Genomic DNA, 19489 nt, shown 5'->3' with positions numbered 1-19489 from the left:
TTTCTAAAATAACCACAATAAATCTGTGCACACTATTGCGCAGCATTTATTCTCACGAGTTTGCATATACTAAACTTGACCCTGCACTCCCCTCATATCAGGAATTACCATGGACACACATATCCCCCATGCAGTTTTTATGGGAGGGCAGGCCACTCTCAGCACACGCACTCAGAGTGCGCACGCACTTTACATTGGGCCACAGTGCTAAAGTGCGCAAAGGCCTAAAATCACTACCACTATGCCAGAAGCTTAAGGCAAAAAGTTTAGGGGTGAACCTGCCAAAAAGGCCCAAGTCCAACAATAACACAATGTTATCATTTTATTTTTCAGGACTGCACCAGTTTAGGGCGCGGCCAGCGGGGCGGGACTGGGCTGTCATCAGCAGGGAGTAGGAGTGTTGGGCACCATAAGTGCGCATGACGGTTCGGCTGGCCATCTTAGGACGGCCAAACCGTCATGTGCACTTCAGCATTTCTCCACCCGGCTGTGTTGCACAGCTGGGTGGAGAACAAGCCCAGGCTCCCAGGCACTGTCTGACCGGCAAACCAGGCCGCTCAGACCAATCACAACGCTGCTATCATACTGGTAATAATATTACCAGCATGACAGCAGTCGGGATTGGCTTAGGGGAGTCTGGAAGCCTCTGAGCTGCCGGAATTCAGAAACAGAAGAGGACAGAGGAGTGGCGGGAGCAGGCAGGTAAGTGAGTTTTTATTTATTTTCTACCACCATACCCCACCCCCACTGCCCCACCACTTTTTATTAGTAGCAGCTGCCAATACTGGAGTGTGGGTGTTCCCATGTATCCCCCATGGATTTTGGTGCATTCCCAGATTTACCAACAGTGGTAAACCCTGGAATGCATCCAAAAGCTACAACTTCCAAGGGGAGGCACAACAAAGAGAACTATCTCTATTTCTCCTCTGTGTTTCCTCTTTCTAAGTGTGCTGCATTTTAGAGAAAGACAAAAACATCTCAAATTATTGAATTTGTGCAGGAAGGTGTCCCTTCCATGGCACATAGTTGCCTGCGTTAGGCGCTATACAGCAGATTGTGCGCCAGCACAGGCAGAGAGTAGGAATGTGACATATCTGGATAGATAGGGCACTATACTGCTCCATCCCTTTCACGTAGAGCAGCAACTTGCTGGATTGCGTTGCATGAAAGAATGATAAGTCTTTCTCTGAGTGCTTTGCAACTTCCCAAAAAGTAACGCAAACTGGCACAAAATGCTGATAAACTACTTTGCAAGGCAAAACATTTGCAGTGGAAAGTAACCTGTAAAGTAACGTATGTAGCTCTTTGGGCTACTGTGCACTACTTTGCCTGGACGGTATGTCTTCTGGGTAGTACGTGGACATTCCCATATTACCACAAAAGGTTTTTTATGCAAAAGCCTATATACTAACAATAATAGACAGGCTTTGCTCCAAAATGCTCCGTGAAGTTGGCATTAAGTTGAAGAAATCTTTTCATTTGCCCTAAACTTTACCAACAATTGTAATTGTATTGTAATGTAATTGCATTTGCATATTGCTTACTACCCCTGACGAGGCGTCAAAGCGCTTTTTCGGTGAGTAGCACGCTACTCCAGGACCCATAGAGAACTAGTGTTGAACTAGTATAGTGAAACATGCTAGTCAACTTTAGGTGGTGGATAGGTTAGTCAGTTATTTGGATTCGGAAGGATAGAAGAGGAAAAAAGGTGTTGAAGCACGCTACTCCGGAAACCCATAAAGGATTAGTGGTGAATTAGTATTGTGGAATATGAAAGTAATTTCAGTGGTGGATATTAGTCAGTTATTTGGAGTAAGAAGGATAGCGGAGGGATAGAATGGGAAGAAAGGTTTGCATTCCTATAGCACCTGTTACCCCTGATGGGTGTTGAAGCACTTTTCTGGCAAGTAGCACGCTACTCCGGAACCCATAAAGGATTAGTGTTGAAAATTAGTATAGTGAAATATGATGTAATTTGAGTGGTGGATATGATATTCAGTTATTTGGATACAGAAGGGTAGGTGGTGGGATAGAAGAGGGAAAAAGTTTTGTATTTATATAGCACTTGCTACCCCTGAAGGGGTTTTGAAGCGCTTTTGTGGCGAGTGGCATGCTACTCTGGAACCCATAAGGATTAATGTTGAATTAGTATGTTGAAACATTAATTTTTTTGCGTGGTGGATATGTTAGTCAGTCAAGTTCTGAATCTATTGTAGTATTTCATGGTCATTAAAGGTGATCCGTGGTAAATCAAGTTTGGACAGAACAAGGGAGATGGTAGCGTGGACCTTGTGTGGAAATCTCAAAATGAGGGAAAATTTGTTGTAGAGTTTTTATAGTGACAAAGCTTGAACTTGCTAGTTTGTCCACTTGGGTATTCATCAACAGCTTGGAGTCCATGGTCATTCCGTGGTTTCTTACTTGATTCGATACTTTAGGCAGTGATCCCAGTTCATCAGGTTATGCGGCAAGCTGGTCATAGTGTTTCCAATCGCCACACTTGAGAATTTCAGTTTTGGAAGTATTCAATTTGAGATGGCTCCTAGTCATCTACTGATCCACGGCTCTGAGACAACTGAAAATTGGGGATTTTCCAATGTCTTTGGGGCATTCCAGTCAAAGGAGTATTTGCGTGTCATCTGCATTGTTATAGCACGTGAGGTAAAATTGATTGATCAGTACCGGTAATGACTTCATTTAGTTGTTGAAAAGCATGGGCGAGATGATAGAGACTTGAGGGACCCCTGCTTTTGTGGAGTATGGCTTGGATGAGAAAGGTGGGGTACGGATGACATTAGTTCTGTTGTGAAGGTAGGACGAGATTCAGTTTAGAGCAGTTCCCTCTATGCCAGTTTCATATAGTCTTTGTTTCAGAGTGTCATGGTCAACTGTGCCAAAGGCAGCATGAAGAATACAGTAGACCGCAAGGAGGAGTAGAGCAGCAACCGCGTTGCGGTCTACTGTATTCTTCAGGTCAATCCAGATGGCAAGAAGGGCAGATTCAGTGCCTCTTCACAGACGGAATCCTGTTCGGAAGTCTGAAAGTATGTAATTCTCTTCAAGGAATTGTGACATCTGGGCGAACGCTGCTCATTCTATCAGTTTGCCCAGGAAAGGTCTATTTGTAATGGGTCTGTAGTTGTCAGGGTTCAGCAGGTCCAAGTTTGTTTTCTTCAGTAAAGGGCGTATGTGTGACTTTTTGAGTTCTTCTGGAAATATTCCAGTGGTTAAGGAATCGTTGATGATTCTTCTTACTGGAGTGGCAGCAGAGGTTGTTAAAAGAACTGTCTAGGAAAGTTTGTGGTAGACAGGGGTCAGAAAGGCTGACGGCAGGCCTGCTTGCTTTGACCAGGTCCATAAATCCATTGTGAGATGTGTTGGAAGGAACGGAGAGGCTGGGTTAGAATATTCTTGGATTGTTGTTTTGTACAAGGGTCAGTGCTGGTGCTTTGTTTCTGTTTTAAGTACGAGTCCAATGTGCCTGCTTTGTCTCTGTAATGATTTGCCAGTTTGTCTGTGAAGTCTTGAGTAACAGGATGAGTTCCTTCTAGGCAATTTGGTTTGCGAAATTCATTGAGTATTTAATAGAATTCTTTGTTTGCACGTTTAGCATTTTGAATTCTGTCTGAGTAGTACCTTTACTTAGCTGTTTTGATAGCTGACATGTACAATCTGTTAATTTTCTGTAGGTGAAGGTTGTCTTGTTTGGCGTTTGTTTTGAGCCAGGTATGTTGCAGCTTTCTGATTTGTTTTTTTATGTCTATTATTTCAATGTTTCTCCAAGACGCTTTTTTTCTTTTGTTCTGTTGTGTGGTTTTTAGTGGTATCAGGGTGTCAAAAGCTTCCTGTAGCCACTCATATATTTTGAACACAATTTATTGTTTTCAGATTTGTACTGGATGTTAGTTGTGTTTCTAAGTGTTCCAAATTGAGTTGGTTTCACGGCCGATAGGTGGATGGATGTAAGGTAGTTTTAGGTGAGTCGCTTAGTGTTGTTTTATGTTGGAAAGCAAGCAAGTGGTGGTCTGACTATGTGACTGGAGTTATAGTTTGAAAGGTAACTAGTTCAGTATTAGCAAAAATTACATCTAGGATATGTCCAGCGATGTGTGCGGGTTTGTGGCCAATCTGATGCAGGTTCAGTGCATCTAGGCCAGTGAATATTGTTTTTGGATGGGTCATATTGGGTTTGCCAAACCAAATGTTGAGGTCACCCATTGGATGTGTGAAAAGTTTTAAACTTTTTCTAGGCATAGTATTTTGTACTAGAAGTGTACTCCTGCAGTAAAAAAACAAACTATGCTAGACTTCAAGTTCACACCTTTGCACCATAATGTAGAGATGTGTGCATTACACTGGCCAGCCTAATTGTGCACCAGCCCAGGAGAAGAGAGCACCCGAGTCATATCTTAAAAGGTATGGCTCAGCGATGAGCTCTCCGCTCAGCACAACGCAGCACTACTGAACTGCATTGGGTAGAAATGATAAATGTGCCCCAAAGTATATCTGTAAGGTATCACTTCCTCTCTCCCCTGAGCGAGGACGCCATGCCTGCTATTGGGATAACCTGGCACCTATGAACACAGAACTCATTTAGGGAGGGCAACTATTACCCTTTTATGTTTAGTAGGTCATTATGTAGACCTGTTGCTTGCACATTGCAGCCTCAACTCTCCAATAGTTTAGAAAAATACAACTGCTCACTTTTGGAGTCAAATGTCATGTGATGTCACTTCCTGAAATAGCATGTGTAGTGAAATGTCAGTACCTCTACCCTTAGCATTTGGTGACTGCCATGGTCACCCGCGCAGCATTACCTTGCCAAAGAGCCAACCATATCCAGACATTAAATTCTGGTGCAATAGATGATCAGAAAGACAACCACCCAGTGCAAGACTCTTTTGTCTTACATAACATGGTGGATAAAATCTCATATGGCAGTTGCAAGTGGTTTCCATTGGATCCAGCTGAGTGTTATGGACTTTGGGATATTATCTTTATTTCCTTAAAAGAAAAAATAAGGAATATTCTGCTGATTACCTAATGCCGACATAAACCAATAGACAGCACTGAACAGCAAAAAGCAGTCCCAAAACACAACTGAAATCAGCGGGAATCTTAATTATGGGACTGCATGACTTGTTCATCTTTCAATTTGGTACCAATCGGATTGAGTAGGAATTGCTTGTACCTGATTAACTAGAATTTCCATCAGATTGCTATCACCCATGAGTGCTGCAGTCCTCCTGCCATTCGTTTCCCCCTAAATCCAATGTAAACTAACCCATGGCCACAGTTACTGCAACCTAACCATAGAAGGTCCAAGTACACAACTCCATATTTCATGTCTTTGTAAGCACTATCAGCAGGGCGAATGCAGTGGATCTGGGGAAATTAACAAAAAGATTCGCTTGGATAAATTTGTGGTGGCTGGGCACTCTCTTTTTAACCAGAATGTTTCATTTATTTTTTATCAAGCTGTATTCTATAAAATCGAGGCCCTGAACACAAAATGAAAATTCCAAAACACAGTGCTCCTTGTTCATCTGCTAACCCATCTGTAGCATATTCCGCCCTATCTTGAGGTCCCAAAATCTTGCAGATTTTGTATTGTGTTCAGAGTTTGCATCCAATGCAGAGATATCGGCCAAATCAATGACTGAAGATAAAATCATGCTGAAAACAAAACCTCTTCCAGCACCGTGGCAGGAGTTCTGAACATGCACACTTTTCTACAACTGTAAAGATTGATTTTATGCTTCAGAGACACATCTGCCTTCTGACACAATCTCTTCCTTATCTGGGGATGAGGTGGCATTCTCTTTCTCAGGTGCCCCTTCTTTCTTTGCTTGATTGACAGGGTGGGCACCTTCAGATGCCACCCTCCAATCCCCTTCATTGATACCAGGGTCTCTTCATTATTATAGAATCAATGGTTCTTGAAAAAAGAAATTCCTTCCATTTTACCTCTTGGGCCTAAGCACATTATGCCTACTGTAGGCCCCCTGACCCAGCCCCCTTGGGGCTCGAAGGCCAAAAGTCAAACAATGATAGCATTCAGTGTTTTCAATGGATTCGGTAAGAGAAATCTGCATAGCAAATGAGCCCTTTGACTTCCTGCTCGGCCAGGACAATGAAGGGAAAACGCGTAAATTCCAAGATTTTTCAAAAATGAGGACCAAGACAGCCCACTGTTCTCGGAAGGAAACTAGATAACAAAAAGAAAGCAAATAGAGGACAATGATACGCTTTGAGAAATGGATAAAAACAGACCTTCCTTTAAGTGCTGTAGAGTGTTTTTTGTTGCATTTTATGACGCTGGCGTTGGAATTATGGGGCAGCAAGAGGATAAAAAATAAAACAAGAGTTTGCTTTTTAAAAGAACTGCGAGCTCGCATGATGAAGGCTGGGGCGGCTACTGCGTGCTGCCTTTGCAGCTCTGTGGTCACGTGCAACCCCATTGACAGTGATTCCAATTATTTTATATTATTTTTCAAATTTAACTCAATTCCCGTGCTGTAGAATCAAGATTGAAAAATGCAGTGCAACTGCCTTTGAAACTCCGCTCCTTCCCCGGCTCTGCTGCTCCCGCCGAAGAAGCCCAGAGCAGCACCAGCAAGCAAGAACGTGTGGTGAGCATTGAGGTACTGCCCCTAAGCAGAGACGTTTTAATGCATGGGCAAAGTGGGCTCTGGCCCAGGGCCCCAGCCTTCCAGGGGGCCCCCTGACAGAGTCATCTCCGTTCTCCAGAGTTTTGCCCTAATGACCTTGAATATTTCCTAAACAGATTGTTTGAAAAACTGTTTTCCTTTAATCTATTTTTTATGTACCTGATGTGTGGGAGTCTAGTACAGCAATTTTGTAGAGAAATGTTGTGTTTAAGTTTCATGCAATATACATAAAAAATGAATTTATTTTACATCAAAACAAGGCCTAACATAAGAAATAGGAGGGCATCACAGAGATTATTTGGAGTAATATTGGTGAGCTGCTGCTGTGTTACAATATTGAAAACACACATAACCATCCCTGAATATTAGATGTAAACACATTTTGGGCCTTATTTAATGAGAAGTGATGCATCGCTGTGTGAAAACAGGGATGCGTCACTTCTTAGTGCGCCCTCCTTGCAACATGATGGATGCCTCATATTTACTGTATGACGCATCATGTTGCAAGGAGTTACTGATACGTCAGTATTTCTGACGTATTTGTAGGCGCAAAAGTGATGCATTGCTAGGGTGTGTCTGAAAATAGACGCAACTCCAGCAATGTGTCATTTCACATGGGCCAAGCCCCATGTGAAAGGGCCTACATTTGTCTTATGCCTGCTGAGAGGCAGGTGTAAGATATTGATGCAATGGCGTCCTAGAAGTGGCGCACTGAGTTCTCCTAGATTACAATGCGCCACTTCTACGAGGCTTTTTGCGGTGGAACACCCACCCTGCATACATTATACCTGGCGCAGGTATAATGTGGTGCTTGGGTTTACAAAGTGACGCATCTGTCTACATGCATCACTTTGTAAATAGAGCGCAACATGGCACATTTTTTACGCAGCCGGTGCGTCACAAAAAGTGATGCACCAGTGGCATAAAAGTGAAACAAGGCCCTTAGAATTTGGACGAGTGTTCCTTTGCACTGTCAGGGACCTCATAAAATGAAATGAAATAGTGTATTTAATAAAGCGCGCAGCTATTCAGACTAGAGTGTCCTGAAAGAGAGTAGGTCTGTGGTTAGTCTTAGAGACTCAGGGAGTCTATTCCACAATTTTGCATCTAGAAAGCTGATGGGTCTACCTCCAGTGTGGGCACGGCATATTTAAGGCATGATGGCCAGGTTGGCAATGAAAGACCTTAGGGGTCTATATGTTGTGTAGCGATTATCGCGCTTATATAGGTAGTCGGCTCCTAAGCCGTGGAAAGCTGCAAAGAAGATGGTCATCGCTTTGAAGTTGATCTGTTCTTTTATGCGGAGCCAGTGTAGCCACTTTAGAATAGGGGTCATACTAGATGTGGGTTTAGGTTTCAGGATGGCTCTGGCCGCTGCGTTTTGTACCACTTGTAGGCGCAGGAGAAAGGATTTGGGAAGACGGAGGTAAAAGCTGTTGAAATAGTCAAGCTTTGATGTTACCGTAGACTGCATCATGATCTTTCTGCTCTCAAGCAGTAACAGTGGCAGGAATTGTTTTTGCATCTAGTGTATTCCAAAACAAGCACCAGTTAGATTCTGGATTTGAAAGCGCATGGAGAGTGTCTTGTCTATGACAATTCCTAAGGTTTTGACTTTCTCCTTTTCCGTGGGCGGGGGTGGCAGATCTTTTGGCCACTTAGAGCTCCAGTCAGGCGTTTCTGGATTACCAAAGAAAACAATTTCAGTTTTGTCAGGATTGCACTTCAGCTGATTGATCTTAAGTCAGTTAAAAACCTTTGTGAGGCAAGACCCAATCATTGCCCTGTCAAAGTCGGTTTCTTTTTCACATGTAAAAATCAGCTGAGTGTCATCAGCATATGAAATCATTTTGGCGCCCTCTTCCTCTACCAGAAATGCAAGGGGGGATAGATGGATATCAAAAAGGATAGGACTGAGAATGGAGCCCTGTGGGACACCTAAATTCATGGCCGGGACCGGGGATGAGAAAGAGGGGAGCCAGATGTCCTGAGATCTATTTGCCAAGAAGGATGGCATCCATGTTAAGGCGGTTCCCCCCGGGCCCATGTTAGCAAGTCTCTCCAGGAGCCTCTCATGTGGGACCGTATCGAAGGCCCCTGACAGATTGAGCAGTGTCAGAACAGCCTTGCCTCCCTGGTCCAGCTTACCCGTGTGAAATTCAGTCACTTCCAGCAGAGCTGACTCCGTAATGTAGTTAGCCCTAAAATCAAATTGGGACTCATGAAGGAGCTGCCCATCTTCAATGTGTTTTTGGAGGGCCTTGTTTACATGCTTCTCTAATACTTTGGAGAGGGCCGTAAGAAGGGAGATTGGCCAGTAGTTGGCAGGCTCTGTCGGTTTGGCGTTAGCCATTTTTTATCAGTGGAACAATCTTAGCATTCTTCCATAATTTTGTCATGCTGCCGGAGGAGAGGGAAGCATTAAAGAGCTGGTTTACCGTGGGGTTTATGGTGGGAGCTAATAGGTTCCGGATATTCACTGGACATGGGTCGGTAGGAGAGCCAAACTTAATGCTTTGGAGAAGGGAAAGTGTCTCTTCAAGATGAAACACAGGGAAAGTTAGTAAAGAAGGAGGATCCAAGAGGTGAAATTTGCTATTAGAACTAAGGTAGAAGGTCAGTTCTTCCTCTGAGATGTTAGTAAAGGCTTGTTGGATCACAGAGATCTGTGCATGCTCCTTCCTTTGTGCTGGCTTTTGGGGCAGTAAGGGATTTAACTATGCTAAAGATTTCCTTACTCATATTTTGAGCATTTTCTATCTTGGTTTGAAAGAAGTTTTTCTTGGCTGCCTTCACGAGAATGTATTGAACTTTTAAGGTGTCTTTATACACCTTCCTGTCTTCAGGTAGATCAAATTTACGCCATTTCCGTTCCATTTTTCTACAATTTCTTTTGCTAGAACTGAGGGAATCATTAAACCATGGAGCTGGTGGGGCCAATCTCTTTGAGGAGCAGGAAACAACCAGTACCACAGCACCAATGCTGGTTCGGAGCCTTGAATCTATTGAGAGGGCGTCCGAGTCGAAACAGCCAGACAGCTCCGGTGAGGAACGACCGAGGGCATCTGCTAACATCGGGATGAATATTTTATAGAACGTTCTGTAACTAGGGACCCTCTGCCCTGCGTTAGCCCGAGGGCCTGTGGCAGAGTTGAGAATGACGAATTTTAATAGGAGGTGGTCAGACCAGGTAATGGGAAGAGGTAGGCTTACTGATAAGTCAAAATTGTGAAAGATTTGATCTAGGGTATGGCCCTTCTCTTGGGTGGCCGAAAAATAGATGGAAACATGTTGCAGGCCTGTAGCGTGTCCATCAAGGAAATTGTTTGAGGGTATTTTCCATTGTCCATATGTATATTGAAATCTCCCAGAATGAGGCAGTTTTTGTATTTTAAGTCCAGGGAGGTGGTGGCTGCATTAAGCGAAGTAATAACATTTCCAATTGCACCGGGAGGTCTGTAAATCAGAAAACTAGCGATGCTATCATGGGGGGGATAAGGTACAGCAGAAGCCTAAGGATTCTGCACCCTTGATGTTTTCCATCGGAATGGGAGAGCAATCGAGTTTTTGTTTGTAAATTATGGCGACACCGTCCCCCCTTCCCACTCGGTCAGTCCCTCCGAAGGATTTTATAACCCTAGGGGTTGGCCGAGGTGATAGTAGGGTTGGAGGCTTCAGACAGCCAGGTCTCAGTGAGAAATAAAAGATCAGGCTGTTCGTCTAAAAGTAGGTCATAAATGTGTAGTTCATGCTTTTGTATAGAGCAACAATTTAAAAGGGTGGCCTTTAAGTCCTCTGTTTCCTTATTTGCGTGAGAGGTTCTTGGGTGCGAGCTTCCTGGGCTGGAGGAGAGACCAGTTGCACTCATAGCATCGAAAGTCTACCTCCAAGCTTGGATCAGCCACTGTGCAATGACGTAATGGTAGCCGCCTAAGGCTAAGCAGTTTTTCCCTATTGTAATATAGTCGAAGAAACTCACCGGAGAGGAACTGGGCAGCATGGACGGTGCTGGATGCCTCCAAGACACTGACGGGCGCAGATGGGCTTGCCTTTGGTGCGCCAGCGGCGCGCCTGCAGGTCGCGTCCATTTGCATCGGGAATATATAGGCTAATGCCTATGATGCAGACTGGATCACTAACGCAGCTGGGGAAGTGGAAACTGCGTGGGCTGAAGTGAGGAGCCTGATAGTAGCCCCAGCTCTCCGCACCACTGGTGTATCAGCCGTGGCGGACCAGGACTGGAGGAAAAAGCAAGATGCGATTCAGAGCAGCTAAGGAGGTGTAGGCAAACAGAATAAAGTAAAGAACAAGTGCACGTAGGTAGGAGAAATTGTTAAATAGCACAGAGTAATTCAGCCACACATATACAATTTAAAAAGTATTAAAAACCTAGTAGAAGGGCAGGAAAGTAAACACGAAATCCTATCGCTGTCAGCTGTGCATGTCAATTTACATGGGGAATATATAGGCTAATGCCTATGATGCAAACTGGATCGCTAATGTAGCTGAGGAAGCGGAAACGGCGTGGGAAACAGGGGCTCAAATTGGACCATAAATTCAAAACTGTTCTGAACAGGGGCCCCCAAAATATGTTCGGCCCAGGGCCCCCAAAATCCTTAAGATGTCCCTGCCCCTAAGGTGAGGCAGAACTTACAAGGACGTGTATAAACATTCAACTACAACCAGTAATGTAAGACACAACATGCAAGGACGAGTATAAACACTGAAATACTGTCAGAAACGTAAGACAATATGAAAGAACGTGTATTCACATTACATACAACCACCAATGTAAGGCACAACAACATGCATGGACATGTAGAACCACTGTGATAAGCAAAACACAAGAAGCAAGGACATGATTAACCACTGAGATACTGCTACTAATTTATTATGCACGAAAGACCATGAATAAACATTGAGGTATATAAGCCATAACATGCAAGAACATATAAACATGAGGAGATCTGTCAAACGCAAAATCAAAGGACATGTACAAACACCGAGATATGTAAACCACAATATGAAAAGACACGCATTAACCCTGAGATACAACCCTTTGCAAACAGTTCTGCCCCGGGCAACGTCGGGACGGGCTGCTAGTTATCAATAAATTGAATAAAAAGACAAATTGGGTGGTAAAAATCAAATTCCACCCCTTTCAGTTCTCGAATTCTGCAGGTAAAAGCAAAAATCATGGCACAAAATAATGTATGAAAAGAGTGCTTAATGTCAGCCGGTGGTTGCAGGTGGTAGGCACTCCTTTATGTAGTCTCCGGCTGTACAGAGTACTCCACAGAGTCAACCATGGATCATGATTAGATGGCTTGCTGGTTAATCTCTGTTCCCTTCTTTTCATTGGTGGCGTTACACCATATTCTTTGTAGCCCTTTTACTCTTTATTTTGCTTGGGTGTAGCCTTCCACTGTCGATGTGATGGAACTTCTTTTTTGTGGGTTTTTTCATGTCATTTATTCATTTAGCACTCCATGAAGTCTATATATTTGTTTTCAGCGTGAGCTCATAATCTTCCACAATTCATCTATCTCTCCACTCTTGCCCACCTTTTCTTTGCCTCTTAGCAGCACACCAGGTGCCAGATGGCAGCCTTGGTGATGGCATGGATGTCTTCAAAAACAGGCTTTTCCGCGGTGCGCCATGCACCAAATGGCAACCTTGGTGATGCCCTTAGTGGTCAACGGTGGTAGCTGCTGTTGGTTTTGCCTATGAAAGCGGAGTTAAAAGCTTTTAAATTCCAGTGGCATTGGTAAAGCCAACTGAGATGCCCAGTCACCTTAAAAGTTCAGAAAAAAATAAAAAGATAGTTTCCTATGCTTTCAAGATTGCCATCAAGGGGCATCACCCATGGCATGTTGCTTAAAGATACAAAAGGTGTGTTACACGATGCGGCAAGCATTTTGAAAGATTAGAAAGCAATGTTTTCATTACTTTTCATACTTTTAACATGACTGCTCTGTCATTGGCAAAGTCAACTGCATCACTAGATAAACATTGAAAAGTGAGACCTATTGGCTTTGCCAGTGAAAAGATTTCAGCCTCATGATGCATGTACATATAACACGCCTATCTACTAGGAACTAACGCTCAACATTCTGTGCAATCATTCTGCAAAATCAAATAAGAAAACCCAGATAAATGTATAAGTATCGCAAATTGCACTGAGCTGTTCATGTAAGGCACCAGCTTACATTTTAGGCAAATCCTGTTTCACTGCATTGTGAGCTAGGCCTGGCTTAGATCATCTGTTATCTGGTGCAATTGAAAGTACACTATAGAACCACTAGTCTATCCACCTACTGAAGACCACTGACTGAGTGGACAAGGCTTCAATACCTGCAGACCACGCTAGCATGTTTACCATGAACACACATATAATGTGCTAGGAACATAAGCACAAGGCATGCAGCACTAAAAAGACATCAGCACTCACCTTTCTTCATCTGCACTCACTTCATACGAGGAATTTTAAACCACTAATTGTTTTGCCAATTTTCTTTAGCCCATGTTGGCAGTATATATGAACATAAGTGTGAACCTATTTGTTAGTCAATGTATTGGGAGAGCTCAGTGTAGTTGTGTCACATGCTGGTGGATATAACTCGAGTACATTGGTAGCCTTCCTTGAAAATGTCATGTGTACACCGGAGGTCAAGTGAAAATTAAGTAGAACAATATTCATGTGATTTGCAAACTGTTGTTTATCTGTTTTTTTTGTGTTCCCTGGAGTTGCTCAGTGATGTGTTTGGAGCGTACTAAGCACATATCACCTAGAATTATCTGCACTTTATCCAATTCCACCTCCAAGCTTAAAGTCACCTTGCACAGAGTAGCTAGTGTATCTCAACAAACATGCAGATCATAGTCTTCTATTTTAGGAGCCTACCTGGGGCATATCATGACCAGCCATAGGCGATAAAGTGTATGGCCACCGCATGGGGAATTCATCAGCATTGAATACACAAGCTTCTCCCTAATTCATGAACGAACTCTCTCGCATTCTTCAAAAAGTTCTCCCACATCAACAACTAGAATTCTTTTGGCATGACCGTGTCATTTGAAGCCTTATATTTGGGGATACTTTCTGCATCAAAAGCTCATTGCACAGTGATTGTCTCATTAAACAGGAGACCATCCGCCATCCTGCTCCTTTTCTTTGTCAAAATCGAATCTTAATGGACATTCACTCATCACACTGTTAGTGTCAAACTATGAGTGATGTCATAGTTCTACCTAGCAGGTAGCAACCATCTTGCAGCCGCACTGAAGAAGTAAATACTTTCTGGAGAGGACTGAATCATGAAGTTTGATGCAAAGTCCTATGGTAACGTGAGCCTAAACCCCTTTAGGCACAACTAGTTCTCTTGTCTTAATGTCTTAGATGTATTCTTCCAGCTTGCCTACTCTATCTCAACATCGAGACACATCCCACATTTTTCCTGCCACAGTATCACACACTTTGACTTCCAATTGGGCAGGAATCCTTGTTTTGTACACGTCCGTACAGTATTTCTATCAATACATGCCCATGTTGGAACAGAAAAGGTCTTCTGCATGGTAATGGACTTGTATCCCTGCCCTGAGTGCTGAATTGCACTGGTCTGGATCCCTAATGCTGAGTTTGTTGTCATAGGTGAACATGGATCATGTGTGATTGCCATGACATAGTTATGTCTCATAGATTGCAGTCTTGTTGGACAGGGAGGGGCCCCCAAGCGCTACCCTCATAGTGGTGGAAGGCTGTCTCCTTCACCAGGAGTTAAGGTAGTGTATGGTGTGTTTAAGGTAATGTGCAGTCCCATTCCACTCAGCTGCTCCATACTGGTTCTGGGCCCACTTTCTTCTCCACTGAGACTAAGGCCTAGAGGTTAACTAGTATTTTGGGATCATGTGACCCATCTTCTTCAGGTTTTTCTTATCACTAAATGATATGAGTATAGGCCTCCCCATGGTTCTTTGATGTTAGTGAAGGTCCTGGACACCCCTAAATAACCCTGCTGGGGTTCAGCTGGGTAATATTGACCTCCCCTATGTCATCCTGCCAGGTCCAAGCCTTTGTCACAACTCTGAGTAGTGTTTTAGATCTGACCCCAAGATGACCCTCAGAGGTACCCTCATCTACAGACCCCCGGGACCACGCACACAATTCAGCGAAGACATCGCAGACTTCGTCAGCCCGCACGCCCTCCCCTCCGCTGACTACATCCTCCTAGGGGACTTCAACTTCCACCTGGGAACAACAACGACACCAACACCACCACCCTGATGGACAACCTCGCCAACCTCGGACTCAAGCAACTGGTGAACACCCCCACCCACGACGCCGGCCACACGCTTGACCCCGTCTTCTCCTCCAGCAAGCACACCTCCTTCAGCCACTCCACCGGACTTCATTGGACGGACCACTGCTGCGTCTACTTCAGCTTCAGAAGAACCACGACCCACCACCACCCGCAACAGGTTCCCCGCAGGAGCTGGAACAAGATCACCACCGACCAGCTCACCACCACCCTCAGCCAGAACCCTCCCGCCAGCACAACGGACCCCAACGAAGCAGCCAGCAACCTCACACAGCTGCTCACCAAGTGTGCTGACGACCTCGCACCAATGAAGACCACTCCCAGCAGACCCGGCAGCAAGAAAGCCTCCTGGTTCACCGACGAACTCAAGATCTCCAAGAAGAACTGCCGTACCCTCGAGAAAGGCTGGAGCAACAACCAGACCACAGACAACATGACTGCCCTCAAGCACGCCACCCGCTATCACCACCAGCTGATCCGCACCACCAAGAAGACAGCATTTAAGGAACGACTGGACAACAATGCCCACAACAGCAAGGAACTCTTCAGCATCGTCAAAGAGCTCTCCAACCCCAGCGCCGGAAACAACGACATCACCCCCTCGCAAGACCTCTGCGACTCACTCGCCTCGTTCTTCCACAGCAAGATCGCCGACATACACAACAGCTTCGGCGCACAAACCATGCACCCAACCACCGAGCCAACGCCCCCCACCAGCACCCTCCATGCCTGGACTCCGATCAGCACCGAAGACACCACCCGCGTGATGAACACCATCCACTCCGGATCACCAACCGACCCCTGCCCCCACCACGTCTTCAACAAAGCCGACTCCATCATCGCACCCCAACTCCGGGACATCATCAACACCTCCTTCAACACCGCCGCCTTCCCGGAGAGCTGGAAACACGCCGAGCTCAGCGCCCTCCTGAAGAAATCAACAGCGGACCCCACCGACCTCAAGAACTACCGTCCCATCTCGCTCCTCCCTTTTCCTGCCAAGGTCATCGAGAAGACAGCTTGCCGCCTTCCTCGAGACGAACGGATCCCTCGACCACTCGCAGTCCGGCTTCCGAGCCAACCACAGCACCGAGACCACCCTCATCGCAGCCACAGACGACATCAGATCCCTGCTCGACAACGGGGAAACAGCGGCCCTCATCCTCCTGGACCTCTCCGCAGCGTTCGACACGGTCTGCCACCGCACCCTAGTGCAGCGCCTCAGCAACATCGGAGTCCAAGAGAAGGGTCTGAAATGGATCATCTCGTTCCTCACCGGAAGAACACAGAGGGTCCTCCTCCCCCGTTCAGATCCGAGGCCACCGAAGTCATCTGCGGCGTACCACAAGGATCATCACTCAGCCCCACCCTCTTCAATGTCTACATGAGCCCCCACGCAGCCATCGCACGCCAACACAACCTCAACATCATCTCCTACGCCGACGACACCCAGCTGATCCTCTCCCTCACAAACGACCCCGCCACCGCCAGAACCAGCCTACACGAAGGGATGAAAAACGTCGCCGAGTGGATGAAGAACAGCCGCCTGAAACTGAACTCAGACAAGACGGAAGTCCTCATCCTGGGATCATCGCCCTCCGCCTGGGATGACTCCTGGTGGCCCCCTGCCCTGGGCACCGCTCCCAAGCCAATGGACCACGCACTCAACCTGGGCTTCATCCTGGACTCCTCCCTCACGATGACCAGACAAGTCAACGCCGTCTCATCGTCGTGCTTCAACACCCTGCGGATGCTCCGAAAGATCTTCCGATGGATCCCCACCGAAACCAGGAAGACGGTCACCCAGGCACTCGTCACCAGCCGACTGGACTACGGAAACACCCTCTACGCCGGAACCACAGCCAAACTTCAGAAAAGACTCCAACGCATCCAGAACGCCTCCGCACGACTCATCCTGGACATCCCCCAACACAGCCACATCTCCGGACACCTGAGAGACCTGCACTGGCTCCCCGTCAGCAAGAGGATCACGTTCAGATTCCTCACCCACGCACACAAGGCTCTCCACGACCTGGGCCCCAGGTACCTCAACAACCGCCTGACCTTCTACACTCCCACCCGCCAGCTACGATCCACCAGCCTCGCCCTCGCCACCGTTCCACGCATTCGCAGAACCACCCCCGGAGGAAGATCCTTCTCCTACCTGGCAGCCAAGACATGGAACTCCCTCCCTATCCACCTCCGGCTGACCCAGGATCACCTTTCCTTCAGGAAGCAACTCAAGACCTGGCTCTTCGAGCAGTAGCAGACCCCCCTCCCCCCCCCTCCGGGTGAGTAGCGCGCTATACAAATGCTATGATTGATTGATTGATTGATTTCTGCATATTCATAAAAAAATCCAACTTCACAATTGAATTGGATTTTTAATAAATATTCAAAACAATCGTTAAATCATGTCTGCAGCTTATTCCAAACCAAAGATAAGGAATTAGCATTTGCCTGTACTTTAGCTTTTTGTTCTTAGACCTAGCTGCAGCCCTAAGAGTGAAAAACGATTTAGGGATCTAGTCACTGTAGCAACATGCAAACATTAGATTCTTACATTTTCCACCTTTAAATATCAGTCACCTACCTTTTTGGTTACAAGACTTACTTAAGGCTATCTATCTAATATTTAAAAGAAAGATTCCTCCTGTCAAAAAAGGCTAAAAGTTTGCATGCAGGTTTAAAAGCTGCAAAAGTCAGGCTACACATGTAGGCCGGAAGCCATATTTTCCTTGCCAGCTAAAATGTAACTTTATGTGCTATTGGTGTATTTCTTGCACCATGTACCATAGCCTTACAGAAAAGTTAAATATGCCAGTTGAGGATTAGCCAGATTTACCATGTTCCAGGGTCAGAGCACGCACACTGGGGACCGGATAGCTGGTCCTCAGTGTGCAGAGATCAAGATCCAGCAGCATCAGTCGAAAAAGTATTGTCTTTTAAATTGCTATTGTTATACATTGTATTGATAAAGAATCAATCTGCCTTTTTGCTTGCTTTATCTGACTTGTCACATCTCCGTTGGGCAGCAACTGAAGATGCTGCATCCTAGGTAACTGCTGTACAGGGCCTCGTGGGTGCTAGCTACACTAGATGAAGGGACGTACGGGGGGATTAAGGTACACACTTTTTGGTTCTAGTACCACTCTTATCCCTTTATAGTTAAGGTTTCCAGTTTTCTGTTTTAACTGATTTTTATGTGTAAATATGGAAACAGTGTGAGTGACATACTTCGAGTTGATTTAAGAACTTTATTGGAACTAGATATCCCCTGCAGCTGATAACGGTTCCAACTGGCTCGTTTAGAACAATTAAAAATTGAACAGAGGGCTCATATGGCACGATAAATCACATCCGGGGTAAGCAAAGAGGAAAGATGATAAGCAACAAAGAAAGATATAAAAGGGCTAAAAAGAGATGAGAAGAGAAAGGGAGCTGTAATAAGAAAGAATAACTGAATACCAAAGCATAATGCAGGCAAGCAATAATAATGCAACAAATACAGACAGAAAAACGTATATTTCCTTTACTGGCTTTATTTTTAAATATGAAACAACTGGAAAATATGTCTTTTCAGTGATTCCCAAAGCTGTCAGGCAGGATTTAGAGATTAACAGCTTTGAAGATTGACAGTTGGGTGTGTGGAAAAATTGGCATATTTTCCCAATGAAACTGAAATAGGTGCAAATATGCCCATATTTGTATTTCAATGCTAATTTTGTCAGATAATTTTATTTTCGTATTGTAAATGGCTGCTTACAGTGTCAAAACCTGTTCGGCATCTAAGCCTGAGCATGCATTTATCGGTTTAATAAATGTGGAAATAAACTAGTCTAATCTAAATACTTTCAAAGAACAGAAATTAAATACAGATGATAAAGGCAAAATGATGTGAATAATAATCATGAGTAACAGAAATGTCAATAAAATAAATACCTTGAAACTGGAACCTTACTTGTATTGCAGCTCCCATTCCCTTTACCAGGCAGCACTTTCTGGTGCCATAGTGGAGATTCTTGTATCTCAATCGCCAAATATAATCATTAAATAACACCCGCCATTGGTTGTATGGACCTTTGTTAGTCGACAAGAAGAGAAGATGAGGAGAATCATTTACATCAAAAAACCACGAACAATGAAGTCCAATTGGGGCTTCACAAGAAGCAATAAAGAAAGGTTGGTGTGAGTTACCAACCTAATTCAAATTGATGTATTCATTTAGTAAATAATACATTTATTCATCATTGGTACGGATTCAAATAGTCGATATTTTGGAACAAGATAAAATACTAAATCAGTAGGAATTACAAATAAAATAGAGAAAATGCAACAAGTGTGTTTCATGAAGGATAACCCCTAATCTAAATTAATGAGGTTTTTGGTATAAAGCGCAGTTTTATTCAATATCCAAGGTAAGTCATCACTTTCATAATCCCAAACGAAGCGCTCTGATTAGAGAATAAGAATGCATAAACATGAACCTTTAGCACTCAA

This window comes from Lissotriton helveticus, chromosome 6, assembly GCF_964261635.1.
Source record: "Lissotriton helveticus chromosome 6, aLisHel1.1, whole genome shotgun sequence".
In the NCBI taxonomy this organism is placed as follows: domain Eukaryota; kingdom Metazoa; phylum Chordata; class Amphibia; order Caudata; family Salamandridae; genus Lissotriton; species Lissotriton helveticus.
Note: the sequence above shows the minus strand (reverse complement) of the source record.